General features: G+C 34.0%; 1 long non-coding RNA gene across 1 annotated transcript; it reads left to right on the top strand.

Moving 5' to 3' along the window:
* Positions 1-3,283: 3,283 nt before the first annotated feature.
* Positions 3,284-5,970, top strand: LOC135831852 (uncharacterized). The gene is made up of 3 exons (XR_010556231.1): positions 3,284-4,544; positions 4,920-5,076; positions 5,182-5,970. It is a non-coding gene; the product is annotated as an uncharacterized LOC135831852 (long non-coding RNA).
* The last annotated feature ends 7,248 nt before the right edge of the window (positions 5,971-13,218 follow it).

Genomic DNA, 13,218 nt, shown 5'->3' on the forward strand with positions numbered 1-13,218 from the left:
TCGACAATATAGGTATCGTTTTCATATGAATCGAACTTGCTGAACACAAATATGAAGTTAGATTTGCGGTAGGACCCTCCTAAGGGTCACATTGGGGGAGGGGGTCGCCCAAAAATTCGATTTTTCGTGAAACATGCATAAAAAAAAGGTGGATTTTTAACAAATTGAGCAGAAATCGTCATTTTGAGTTGAAAGGTATTCTAAAAGGAAAATATGGGCCCCCAAAGACGGGGAATTGTCGAAAAATCGTGTTTTTCCCAAATGAAAGCATTTGAGATTCTGCGTTGATCTCCGTCCAAATCCTAGACCACTTTTAGCGTTCTATTGAGCGATTGAACATTAAATGTTTTCACTAATCAAAAAATAAATGATTTGCAAATTTTGCAAATCATTTATTTTTTGGTTAGTGAAAATTTTTTACCTGCAAATTTTTCACGTTAATGACGACAAGATATTGAAAGACATCATTTCTGAAACTGAGGAAATATTTTGGAACGCGGTGATGCCAATATTTTAAATTTCAAGAAAATCGAGAAAAATCGCAAAAAATTTAGGAAATTTTTGGCAATAAAAAATTAACACCACGTGCGTTCCAAAATATTTCTTCAGTTTTAGGAATGATATTTTTCAATATATGTATTATTTGGCATCAATGCGAAATATTTGCAAAGAATCCCACTGAACACGAATATGAAGTTATATTTTTTATAGTTGGACCCTCCCGAAAATAACATTGGGGAGAGAGGCTCTCCATAAATTGAATTTTTCGTGACACATGCTTCCCCATAGAACTATTTATGCCATGCAACTGATCATGGCGTAAATCTAAGTAGCGCTATAATGAAGCATGTTTCACGAAAAATCGAATTTTTGGGCAACCCCCTCCCCCAATGTGACCCTTAGGAGGGTCCTACCGCAAATCTAACTTGAATTTGTATTCAGCAAGTTCGATTCATATGAAAACGATACCTATATTGTCGATCTTCTTTTGCCCCAAAATTGGGGGAGGGGGTGCCTATGGCCCCAAAATTGAGGTTTCAAGAAGTTTGTTGGTTTTATATTGTTTTTAGAGGTCCGAATGCAAAATTTCAGAATTATATCACTTGCATTATCGCTTTTTTTGGTGGTTCCGTGACACAAAAAACGCATTTTTGAGTGTTTTTTGAGTTTTTGAAGATGACCCACCTAAAGAAAAAATTTGAAAAAAATACCAATTTTAGTACTCATGCAGATATATTTTTGAAAGAAAAAAAATTTTGGGCTCCAGAATTAGGTTCGGAGATACGGCGGTTTCAAATTTTCTTTTGTCAATATCTCCCCCCTGGGGGACCGAAAAATTTTGAAAAAATTCACGTTGATAGACTCATGTTTCCTCCATATATTTTGGGTGAATTCAAAATTTTTCATTCAAAACTCGTTGAAGTACGATTTTTTTTTCGAAAAAAACGTTTTTTGGCCAAAGGGGGCAAGGCGAGTGGGGTCGGGGAATTTTTTTCAGCTCCAACATTTTTTTCACAGACACCCAACAATGTTTCATCAAAATTTCAAAAATCCGAGGACAGGGGCATTTCACCTATCTTACCCGGGAATACCCTTTACCATACAAGTAATCTCACTTTTACCCAGAAAATTGTCAAGTCTTGCTTTTCACCAGAAAAATGGTAAAAATTCTCGCTTTTTCTAAAATGACTGAAATTTTTTCCTTTTAGTTCAGCAAACTGGCTAAAAATTTTCTTTTTTTTCCACAAAAAATTTCAAAGAATCTCGTTTGGTTCAAAATTTATGTTTTTTCGCTTCATGGTTTTTGGGTGAATTCAACTCATATAGGTAAATAATTATGGTGGCTTTCATGAAATCGAGGCCTAAGAAAATTCACATTTATAGCATAGAGAATAGTTCGTTCTTCACCCAATGAATCAAAATTCGCAAAAAACAACCGGCTCAATCATGCGAAGTCGAGTTTCAAGTCATGCTCCCTTCAATTTTGGGTAAAAAAAATGAACCATCGTTGAAGTGCTTGCTCAAAAGCGATCTTGCAATCTGTCAAAACTATGCAAAAAATTCAAATATTCCGACGAAAATGTTTTTGAGCATTTCCGAATAATTTTGAGCCTATAAATATGTGATGATTTTTGGATTTTTGAAGAAAGTAGGTGCCTATTATGTTACTCATCGAAATGGTCTGAAATTTCAAACGAAGACCAGAAATTTCTGTCAACATTTTTTTTGAGAGTTTTTGAAAAATTTTGAACCTAAACTTGGGAGATGATTTTCGAGGTTTTTTGAAAATGTGCCATGCAGAAAAAAAATCAAAAAAATTTTTCAAACAGTTTTTTGAGAATTTTTGAAAATTTACTGTTGAAATTTGGTATTCGTACTTATTTAGATTTTAATCTTATTTTAACCGGTGGAGTTTGATTTTTCAATTTTTCCCCCCAATTAGTAATGGAAATTTTCTCACAGAGGTCTGGTGAGTGACATGATATTATATCGTGAGATAGCGCCTATTTGAAGGGAAGGCGAAATCGCTAAGTAGGTACCTACTACCAGAATTTCCAACACTTCACGCTCTAAAAATTTACAGGTGTTTTTTTTTTTTGGTTCGTGAGCTTAAATACGCTAGGTAAAATATTTTTAATTTTTAGTTTTTATTTTGGAAAAGATAAACGAGTTGGCTTAAGCTAAGCGAGGGCATAAACTCGAAAATTCCAGTTTCACAAAGTAAAAAAACTGTACTTTTTATGTGAGGAGTTGGAATGTATTTTTTTAACGTTAGAATTTTAGAATTTGAATTTCCATGTTTTTTTTTTCAAGAATTTCAATTTGCTTGACAGAAGATTTTAAAAATTCGTAAGTACTTTGAGTAGTAAAAAAAAACGATATTTTCGATGTGAGGACGAGGAGTCTAGTTTATATTTTTGTAGCTTCAAAATTTTAGAATTTGATTTGTTTTCGTTTTGAAAATTGTAATATTGTGAGATAGAATAGCAAACAGGCCTGAGGCAAGCATGGGCAAAAGCTTCAGATAATTCCTATTTCGAGGTGTAAAAAAGCTGTATTTTCTGTGTTTTCTATTAAAGGATTTCTTCTAATAGTATTTGGCTTGGTTTGAATATTTTCTTGAATAAGTATGAATAGCAGTTTTTATTTGGAACCAAATTAGATACGTAGTATTTTTAAAAATAAAAAGTTGACTTTTCCATTATGAAATCGTTGAAGTTTGAAACGAAGGCGAGAATGCGAGAAAAGCTATACTGCCATTTTTGTTTGACTGATTTAACATTACAATCTTGAGATATTTTTAAAATAGGTAACACATTGAACAGCCATGGGCTGAAATTGAAAAAAAAAATCTGAAAATATATAATTTTCAATTCTGTTTCTACATATTTGGTATACCTACAGGGTGTTCCAGAATAACCTTTCACTTTTGTTTTATTAGTAGCTCTGAGAGAAAAATGGTTACGGAAATTTTTTTATAACCAAAATGAAGTAGAAATGTGCCGTTTTTAGACCATATATTTGAGTTTTCATTATAAATTAAGTTTTAAAAATTATTCCACCAAGATGTTTTCCATCATTTTTGACACAATCGACCAAACGTTTTTTAAAATTATTGAACACTTTGTTGAGCATTTCTCTTCTAATCAGTCTTGATTCACGAATAATATTATCTAGGAGCTGTTTCAGAGTCCTAGGATCATCTTGATATACTTTTGACTTGAGGTAACCCCATAAAAAAAAATCACATACTGAAAAATCAGGGGATCGAGGTGGCCATGAAATTTCTGTGTTCAGCGAAATTATTCGATGACCAAAATGCTCACGCAATAAAGAAATCGTGTCCGTTGCGGAATGACAGGTAGCGCCATCCTGTTGGAACCAAGTAACTCTATACTTGTGTCTGCGTTTCAATTCAGGAATGAGAAACTCGTTTAACATTTTGCGATACCTCTCACCGTTCACCGTTTCATCAAACCAACACCTCCTATAATAAAAGGCCTGGGCGCTGTTGGAAAACACGATGTGGTCACACTGTACCGTAGGCCGACCGTTATCATTCAATTCATTTGAAATGTATTGATTGTCATATAAAATTTGTTTAATTTTAATGAAAATTTAGCAAATTATGGGTTAATTTAGAAAAAATTGTTCATCAATTTTGTTGAATATTGTGTTATTTTACTAGTAAAGTATCCCAGTGGAGTGTTGTGCGTCTGTTGTGAACGTAAATTACACTGAAAATATGAAAGAACCAGTGATTGATTTTTGGATGATAAACGTTTCACATTACTGAATAAAATTTCGCGAATTATGATTTAATTTTTAAAAAATGGCTTCATATTCACACTACATCGTGTTATTTAACTCGTGAATTGTGTCACTCAAGTGCTGTGGGTTTGTTTTCGAGATAATTATGCTGACAGAAAATACCAATGATCTGATTTCTACCTCCGGAGCTTTGAATATCTATCTAAATTCAAATGGTTGAATTTCCTACAGAGAATGATGAAAACATAGACCAAATGGAATATAATATCCAAGTAAGTGTTCATTACCACTCATATTATTTAAAATAATCACTCCAAAGTATAAACAATTTCCCACACTCATTCATCACGTACAAAAAGTAATTTCTTCAGGTTTGCAAATGAATTTCAGCTGAAATAATATGTAATTATTTCATAAGGTTTTGTTTCGTTGGTTATGGAATTTTAAATCAAAAGGGTTAATTTACCTTTTTTGGAAGAATTTTGTTTTGATATATAATCATATTTTTCAGAATGTTCTTGTAGTTGATAACATGTTTCATGAAACTTTGAGAACACTACACTACAGTCAATAGTGATGAAAATATGATGTTTTTTGGTGTTATTAAGTATTTTGCATTAATTGATCTTCATTGGCATTTCTTTCAGGTGAATAATCATCATTTCTTATGAATTTATGATCCGAAGATATGAAATTGTAGCTCACATTTGATGAAGTATTCAAGATGTTGATTCTGATGGACGTTTTTATAACTTACAAATGCAATGGATTACACAGGAAGATGAGTTCGAAAATATTTATCGAGTATGTTTACCAAATATTCTGTATATTTTTAAGCTGTGAATAGTTTTTTAGTTTTATATCACGAAAGATATGTTTGTTTTTTCACATCAGTGATCTTGTTTTTAGATCAGGGATGGAAGAGCCGGGAGCGAGCCGGAGCCAGAGTCTGAAAGAGCCGGATTTTTTGAGGAGCTAGAGCCAGAGCCAAGAGCCAAATAAATGAAAGTGCAGAAAAACATCACGAGCTCTCTTGCAAAAGAGCTCCTTATTTTACTCAAGAGAGCCATCATCATAAGGAGTCTTTAACCTGGAAAGAGCCAGAGCCGAGTGGGAGCCCACAAAATTTTTCAGGCTCTTTGGCTCCCTAAAAGTAGAGAAAAAAGTTGAAAAATGCGCACAATTTTATCAAAAATTCAACTTTTAACTCACATTTGTGAAGAAAATGAAGAATTTCTAAGTTTTTTTCCTCATTGAGAAATGAAATGAAAATAAATGCAGTGTATTTTCATTTTTTTCATCGTTTTTCACGAATTTTGAACTCTAATTTAAAGAGCCAAGAGCCAGAGCCAGAGCTGGAGTGGGAGCCGAGAAATTGGAAGAGGGAGTCGAGAGTCAAAGAGCGGAGTCGGAAAGAATTGAGGAGCGAGCAAGGAGCCAAAGAGCTCATGTAAAGAAAAAGTGCCAAGAGCCAAGAGCGAGCCAGAGCTGAAACTTGCGGGGAGCTGAGCCAGAGCCAAGAGCGGGAGCCCTGAATTCAAGGCTCTTCCATCCCTGTTTTAGATCTTGATGATTATACCAGTATGTTACCCACTGAAATACTCCGTTCTGTGATATTTAGGATACTTTTTAAATATTTTTAATGTCTAGTGTACAAAAAATTATGGTAATCGAAATAAAATCATAATTTTAGTGGTATTTTCATTTAAAATGTTTGAATTTGTATACTAAACGTATTGTACTGTAGTACATTGGTCGGCCTACAGTCGTGACGTCACGAAACCAGCGCCCAGGCCTTTTATTATAGGAGGTGTTGATCAAACACATACGGTCCCACTATACCGAATTTAGCCACGCCCATCCAAACAGTCAACTTAGCGGAGTGTAGAGGTTTCTCGTGTATTATCATCGGATTCTCTGTCGACCAGTAGCGCATATTTTGTTTATTCACATCACCGTTTAGATAAAAATGAGCTTCATCAGTAAAGAGTAACGAGTTCAATGGAATCTCACCAGTATCAATTCTTGTAAGCATATCCTCGGCAAATGATTTTCTTCTCACAAAATCAGTTTTTTGTAACTTTTGAATGATTAAAATCTTATATGGATGGAAACTGAGGTCTTCAGATAAAATTCGTTGCAGAGAAGTTGGTTTGATTTTTAAATTTAACGCTCGTTTACGTATTGAAGTGGTAGGGGTAGTCTGTACTGAATGCCTTACTCGGTCCGTTGTTTCTGGCGTTCTTACTGATCTTTTCCGACCTGTAGGCTTATTTTTACAAGCATGAGCGGTTTTCTCGAAGTTTTTTACCCATAATTTCACTGTTGGCCTCGATGGCACTTCACTTTTACCGGTAAGTTTAAAATGTTTGCGGAAGGCACGAATTGCACTAATGTAAGAGTCATTATTTTTGAAAAAGGCCTTTACAATAAAAGCGCGCTGCACAGCCGTCCACTTCTCCATGGTAAAAAATTAATACTGAAACATAATTCGGCATGTGTTGGCTACCTGGAACCGCTTTTACCATTCCCCTAACACCATTTGAACGCAGATCAGTGCTCACCAAAATGTGAAAGGTTATTCTGGAACACCCTGTACACCAGTACGTATGTACTATGTACATGCCAATTTCTCTCAACTATTTCATCATCTATAGGCTGTTCGTATTTCATAGCTACACTGAAACACGATAGTGAAAAAATGCGAACTCATAGCCACTAGCCAGTCTCCTTCGTTTGAGCCTGAGCTCGTTCTTTAGTTGTTCTTGCTGTGGTGATTTCAGTCCAGTGTATTTGTGTATTTTCCTCTATATTCGCGTATCCTTCTCGGGCACTTCTCACTGTGGTCCGCGGCTGTGTCTTTTGGTTTGATTACCTTATAATTTTTTGTTCGGTGTTACTGATTATTTCTATCAAGTTTCGGTGCAACATCTAAACAGAACTGCAGTTCTGTTTAGATACGACATGTCGTTTTCATTCTCATTTTCGTGGTCATTTTGTATGTACGTGTACTTTTTGGATTTTGTACCTATTCGTTCCAATTTCGGTATATTTTAACGGCGGTTTCTTGAGCTGACAAGTTCTTATTTTCTATTTTTAACTATCAAAAATCAGAATGCATTATAAATTTTTTATTCGACTTTTAAAAAACAATCCGTATCTCGCCTCAACTGATTCTATGAAAAATCTGATTCCACCCGTTTGCCAGCGTTTTTATCGAACTCACACTTCAGCAGTAAATAAGAAGATTCCGTTTCACTCGTCCGTGATGTTTTGCTCTTTGTCTTTACTCGGAGTCGGAGTACTACGCGAAAAGAAAGCAGCTACAGGCACAATAAGTAACATGTCATCGCCAACGGAATTCGATAATGTGAAAGTAAATGATCAACTTACTACCACTCGTAATTTATCCGCGCTACTTTTTAAACAAAAGTTTTACATGAATATGATCGATTCATTGGAACCGTCAGGCGATCTCAACCCAAAAGAAGCAAAAGTACAGTCAGAGCATTTAAAGTACTTTTACGAAGAATTCATTTCTAACCAGAGTGAAATCGCCACCTTAGTGGAAAATTCTTCGTTCGACCATCAAGTTCAAATTTCGCAAAAAGTTCAGCAAAAAGTTCGTCAAATTCAAACCAAGATGGAAGAAATCACCTCACCGGTTCAACTCGCTACCTCTCGTAATAATTTATCCGCGCTACTTTTTAAACAAAAGTTTTACATGAATATGATTGATTCATTTGAACCGACAGGCGATCTCAACCCAAACGAAGCAAAAGTACAGTCAGAGCATTTAAAGCACTTTTACGAAGAATTCATTTCTAACCAGAGTGAAATCGCCACCTTAGTGGAAAAAGCTTCGTTCGACCATCAAGTTGAAATTTCGCAAAAAGTTGATCAAAAAGTTCGTCAAATTCAAGCCAAGTTGGAAGAAATCATCTCGCCGATTAAAACCGTACAGACGTCCGCGAGTTCTGTAATACATGATCATTTCAATCAAACGGAACATCTTCACGTCATCTCCAACTTCCTCGACTCGATTGCTCAAAAGGCGAGCAGTCTTCAAATCAAGCTGAAAAGAATTTTAGCTCCGGTTAAGTCGTCAGTACCTGAGGGTGTTTCGTCTGGTGCTGTTAAAGCTCAGACCAAATCATCAGAAACGGTTTCGTCGGTACCCGAGGATGTTTCGTCTGATGATGTTGAAGCTGAACTTGAATCATCAGGTTCACGGAGTTATGTGAATCAGAAATTGGATACACTCATCTGGTTAGAAGGTAAAGTCTATGAGGAGATTCTAGCGAACATCGTTCATTCCCCGAAAGCTGCGGGGAGCGATCATTTACGTCCTTTTGTCGACAACGAGTATCGAACGTTCCTTTCGATTCGAGATTTGAAGGAAAAGCAAGCGTGCGAATATCCAGATATTCTCAAAAAAATAAAAGAAATGTCGGAAAGAGTTGAACGAGCTGTCGAAGATTATAGATTGTATTGCAAAGGGCAGATTCCTAAAGAAAATTTTAATTACCTTTCTTCAAAGAAAAAAGCTGTTCGCTAGACTCGCATGCTATATGATTATTTTATAGTTTATTTTATTTTGATGTGATTGCATCTATTGGTCTGTTAGATGAACATCGTATTAATGTGTAAAAACAATTAATATTGCGAAGAGGATCAATTCGTAATCCGTAATAGGTATAGAAATGGATGAAGTTTTGTTTCTTTTTCTTTTCTAATTTTTCAAATCAATTATTTTTTACTATCGTTATATACTTTTTTCCAATTGCAGACACTTGTACATATTTATGTTTGATTAAAATAATCGTAATATCTATTATGGTCTTTGGTGATGAAAGAATAAAATTGTCATTAAGAAAGTGAAAAACGATGTACCTAATTTTTGTATAGGTAGAGTTACTTAGGTATACTTGTAATATATGACGCCAATTTAGATGTATTGTTTGTACCTACTTCAGTGGAAAAATATTGATTTTCAAGTAAAAGTCATTTATTAAAAGTTACCATGCATTTCGAAGTAACCTTCACTCGAAGCTGAATTTATTAAAAAGTGACATGATTTCTTGATAGGTTCAGCACGACTAATTCTATTTCATTAGTAATTTCATATCGAAGATCTGAAGCATCGAATTAATAATGAAGAATTTTGAAGAGATGATGAGATTAAATTCATACATTATACATTACAATTTGATAGGTACCTATGTAACATTACAACATTATGTATTGAGGTCAGTCAGCAACAAAGTCTTACTTTTTGCAAAAAATTCACTAAAGCTCTTGATTTCTATAAGTAAATACTATTTACTAAAAAGTACCACGTTTTTTTCAAAATTATCCAAAAGTCTCCTTCTTTTGGAAAAATGTTCAAAGAAGTATCATTTTGTTGCCAGTAATTTTGTAATTGTCCACAAATCTTGCTTTTCGCAAAAGAATTAACAAATACTAGTAAGTTGAATTGATAAAAATGTTCACTTTATACAAGAATCCCACTTTTACCCAGAAAATTGTCAGGTCTTGCTTTTCACCAAAAATTGTTAAAAATTCTTGCTTTTTCTAAATTCTAAAATGACTGAAATTTTTGCCATTTTAAGTTCAGCAAACTGGCTAAAAATTTCCTTTTTTCTCACAAAAAATTTCAAAGTATCTCGTTTGGCGCAAAAAAATATGATATGGTGCAATATGCCTTCACCGCTAAGGTGGTTATTCTAATAATGCCTCCTTACGTCATGCTATTTTTATATCCCATGACGTAAGTAAATATGTATGATAACGTGGGAAATTATATAGGGTGTGTCAGAGGACCTGAGGATGTTTTTGAAGGGTACACGAATCGCGGCTACGCGCCAAAGACCAAGAAAACGTAAGATCACTTGATTCCAGCTATTTGAGGTGGCAGGAGTCTCGTCATGATGATGAAGGTTAGGAGTAATTATATTTATCTACATGCGGAAGAGATTCATCTCGAGTAGCATTGCTTTTGGTTTACCCTAATGAAGAGTTGGGTTTAATGTTCATTTATACAGTACGTTTGCTTGAGATCTGCCCCAAGGGATGATGGTAGGTAGAAGACAGTGATCTAATCCCTTCGAATGTTTTACCTCTTCTGCGTATTTAATTATAGCAAAAATATAGTTGAAAAATAAGATATCAATGGCTAGTAATTGCCATGATCTGCAGTGATTTGTGCCTACCTTGGTACCTCTACCTATTTCATTTGTTAGAATGAATCGCATTAATTTGTGCATAACATATATTTAATATATTATATATAATATGTATACCTATGATGAATGTTGTGAAACTTTGATGAAATAAATCTTGTACATAGTATTTGTTATATGTTCATTTGCATATGTATTCTGTGTGGGTTAGAACAGTACAGTTGGACTACTCGAATCTTATGCCTATCAGAGCTAGCTAGGAACTTGATAAATCTCCCCCGCTAAAGGGATATTTATTAACTAAATTATTAAGGAGATCATTCGACGCAAACTCTCCCTTACGTAGTCCTTCTTCTATGTCTAACCATAACAATTTTTTTTTTTCGTTTCATGGTTTTTGGGTGAATTCGACTCATAGGTAAATGATTGTGGTGGCTTTCATGAAATCGAGGCCCAAGAAAATTCACATTCGTAGCATAAAAGAGTTCGTCTTCACTCAATGAATCAAAGTTTGCAAAAAACAACCGGCTCAATTATGCGAAGTCGAATTTCAAGTCATGCTCCCTTCAATTTTGGGTAAAAATGAATCATTGCGATCTGTCAAAATGGGTTAAAATTTTACGAAAAATTCAAGTACATACATACATACATACATATTTCGGCAAAAATGTGTTTGGAGCAGTTTTGAAGAATTCTGAGCATAAAATTGAGCCACGATTCTCGGAAACTTATTATAAAAATACCCGCGTGATTTATTGAAGTGGGTTCAAACTATACGCAAAAAATTCAAACATTCCGACGAAAATGTTTTTGAGCATTCTGAATAATTTTGAGCCTATAAAATATGTGATGATTTTTGGATTTTTGAAGAATGTATCATGTTACTCATCAAAATGCTCTGAAATTTCAAAAGAATACCCGAAATTTCTGTCAACTTTTTTTCGAGGGTTTTTGAAACATTTTGAACCTAAACTTGGGAGATAATTTGGGGGTTTCTCAAAATGTCCCATGCAGGAAAAAACTCAAAAATTTTCTTCAAACAGTTTTTTAAGCATTTTTGAATATTTACTGTTGAAATTTGGTATTCGTATATAGATTTTAAACTTATTTTAACCGGTGGAGTTGGATTTTTCAATTTTTTTCCCCAATTAGTGATAGAAATTTTCTCACAGAGAACTGGAGAGTGGTATTGTATCGTCAGATAGCGTCTATTTGAAGGGGAGGCAAAATCGGAAGTACATACCTACCTACTCTTGTTAGCAGAATTGTCAACTTCACGCTCTAAAATTTACAGATTTTTTTTTTTGGCTCATGAGCTTAAATACGCGAGGCAAAATATTTTTAATTTTTAGTTTTTAATTTTGGAAAAAATGAACGAGTTGGCTCAAGCTAAGCGAGGACATAAATTTGAAAATTCCAATATTTTCAAAAAGTAAGAATTTCAATTTGCTCGACAGAAGATTTTCAAAATTCGTACGTACTTTGAGTAGTAAAAAAACCGATACCTATTTTCGATGTGAGGACGAGGAGTCTAGTCTCTATTTTTGTAGCTTCAAAATTTTAGAATTTGATTTGTTTTCGTTTTAAAAATTGTAATATTGTGAGATAGAATAGCAAACTGGCCTGAGCCAAGCATGGGCAAAAGCTTCAGAAAATATTGTTTGTGTTTTCTATGAAAGGGTTTCTTCTAATAGTTTTTGGCCTCAAAATTTCAGAATTTGAATAAATTTTTTTAAATTCTGAAACTGAAAATCAAACAGAACCTTTTGAAAATTCGTATTTCGAGATGTAAAAACAATTACCTAATACCTACTTATATTTTCTATGTAAGCCTATTTTGGTTTGAATATTTTCTTGAATAAGTATAACTAGCAGTTTTTATTTGGAAGAAGATTAGATACCTACTTTTTTTTAAAATAAAGAATTTGATTTTTTCATTATGAAAACGTTGAAGTTTGAAACGAAGGCGAGAATCACTAGAATGCGAGCAAAACTACTTATACTGACATTTTTGTTTGACTGATTGAACATTACAATCTTAAGATATTTCTAAAATGGGTAAACACATTGAACAGCCATGGGCTGAAATTGAAAAAAGAAATCGAAAATAAATTTTCAATTCTGTTTCTACATATTTGGTATATACCTATTACCTATACGTATACGTGCCAATTTCTCTGAACTATTTCATCATCTATAGGCTGGACGTATTTCATCACTACACTGAAACACGATAGTGAAAAAATGCGAACTCATAGCAAGTCTCCTTCGTTTGAGCTCGTTCTATTAGTTCTTGCTGTAGTGATACTAGTGATTTCAGTCGAGTGTATTTGTGTATTTTTCTCTATATTCGCGTATAGTTCTCACTGTGGTCCACGGCTGGGTGTTTTGGTTTGATTACCTTATCAATGCTTATAATTTTCTGTTCGGTGTTACTGATTTCTATCAAGTTTCAGTACAACATCTAAACCGTCATTTTTATTCTCATTTTCGTAGTTGTTTTGTATGTACGTGTAATTTTTTGATTTTGTACCTATTCGTTCCAACTTCGGTATATTTTAACGGCGTTTCTTGAGCTGACAAGTTCTTATTTTCTATTTTTAACTATCAAAAATCAGAATGCATTATAAATTTTTTATTCAACTTTTAAAAAACAATCCGTATCTCGCCTCAACTGTTACTATGAAAAATCTGATTCCACCCGTTTGCCAGCGTTTTTACCGAACTCACGCTTCAGCAGTAAATAAGAAGATTCCGTTTCACT

The sequence above is a fragment of the Planococcus citri genome, chromosome 1 (assembly GCF_950023065.1).
Source record: "Planococcus citri chromosome 1, ihPlaCitr1.1, whole genome shotgun sequence".
Classification (NCBI taxonomy): domain Eukaryota; kingdom Metazoa; phylum Arthropoda; class Insecta; order Hemiptera; family Pseudococcidae; genus Planococcus; species Planococcus citri.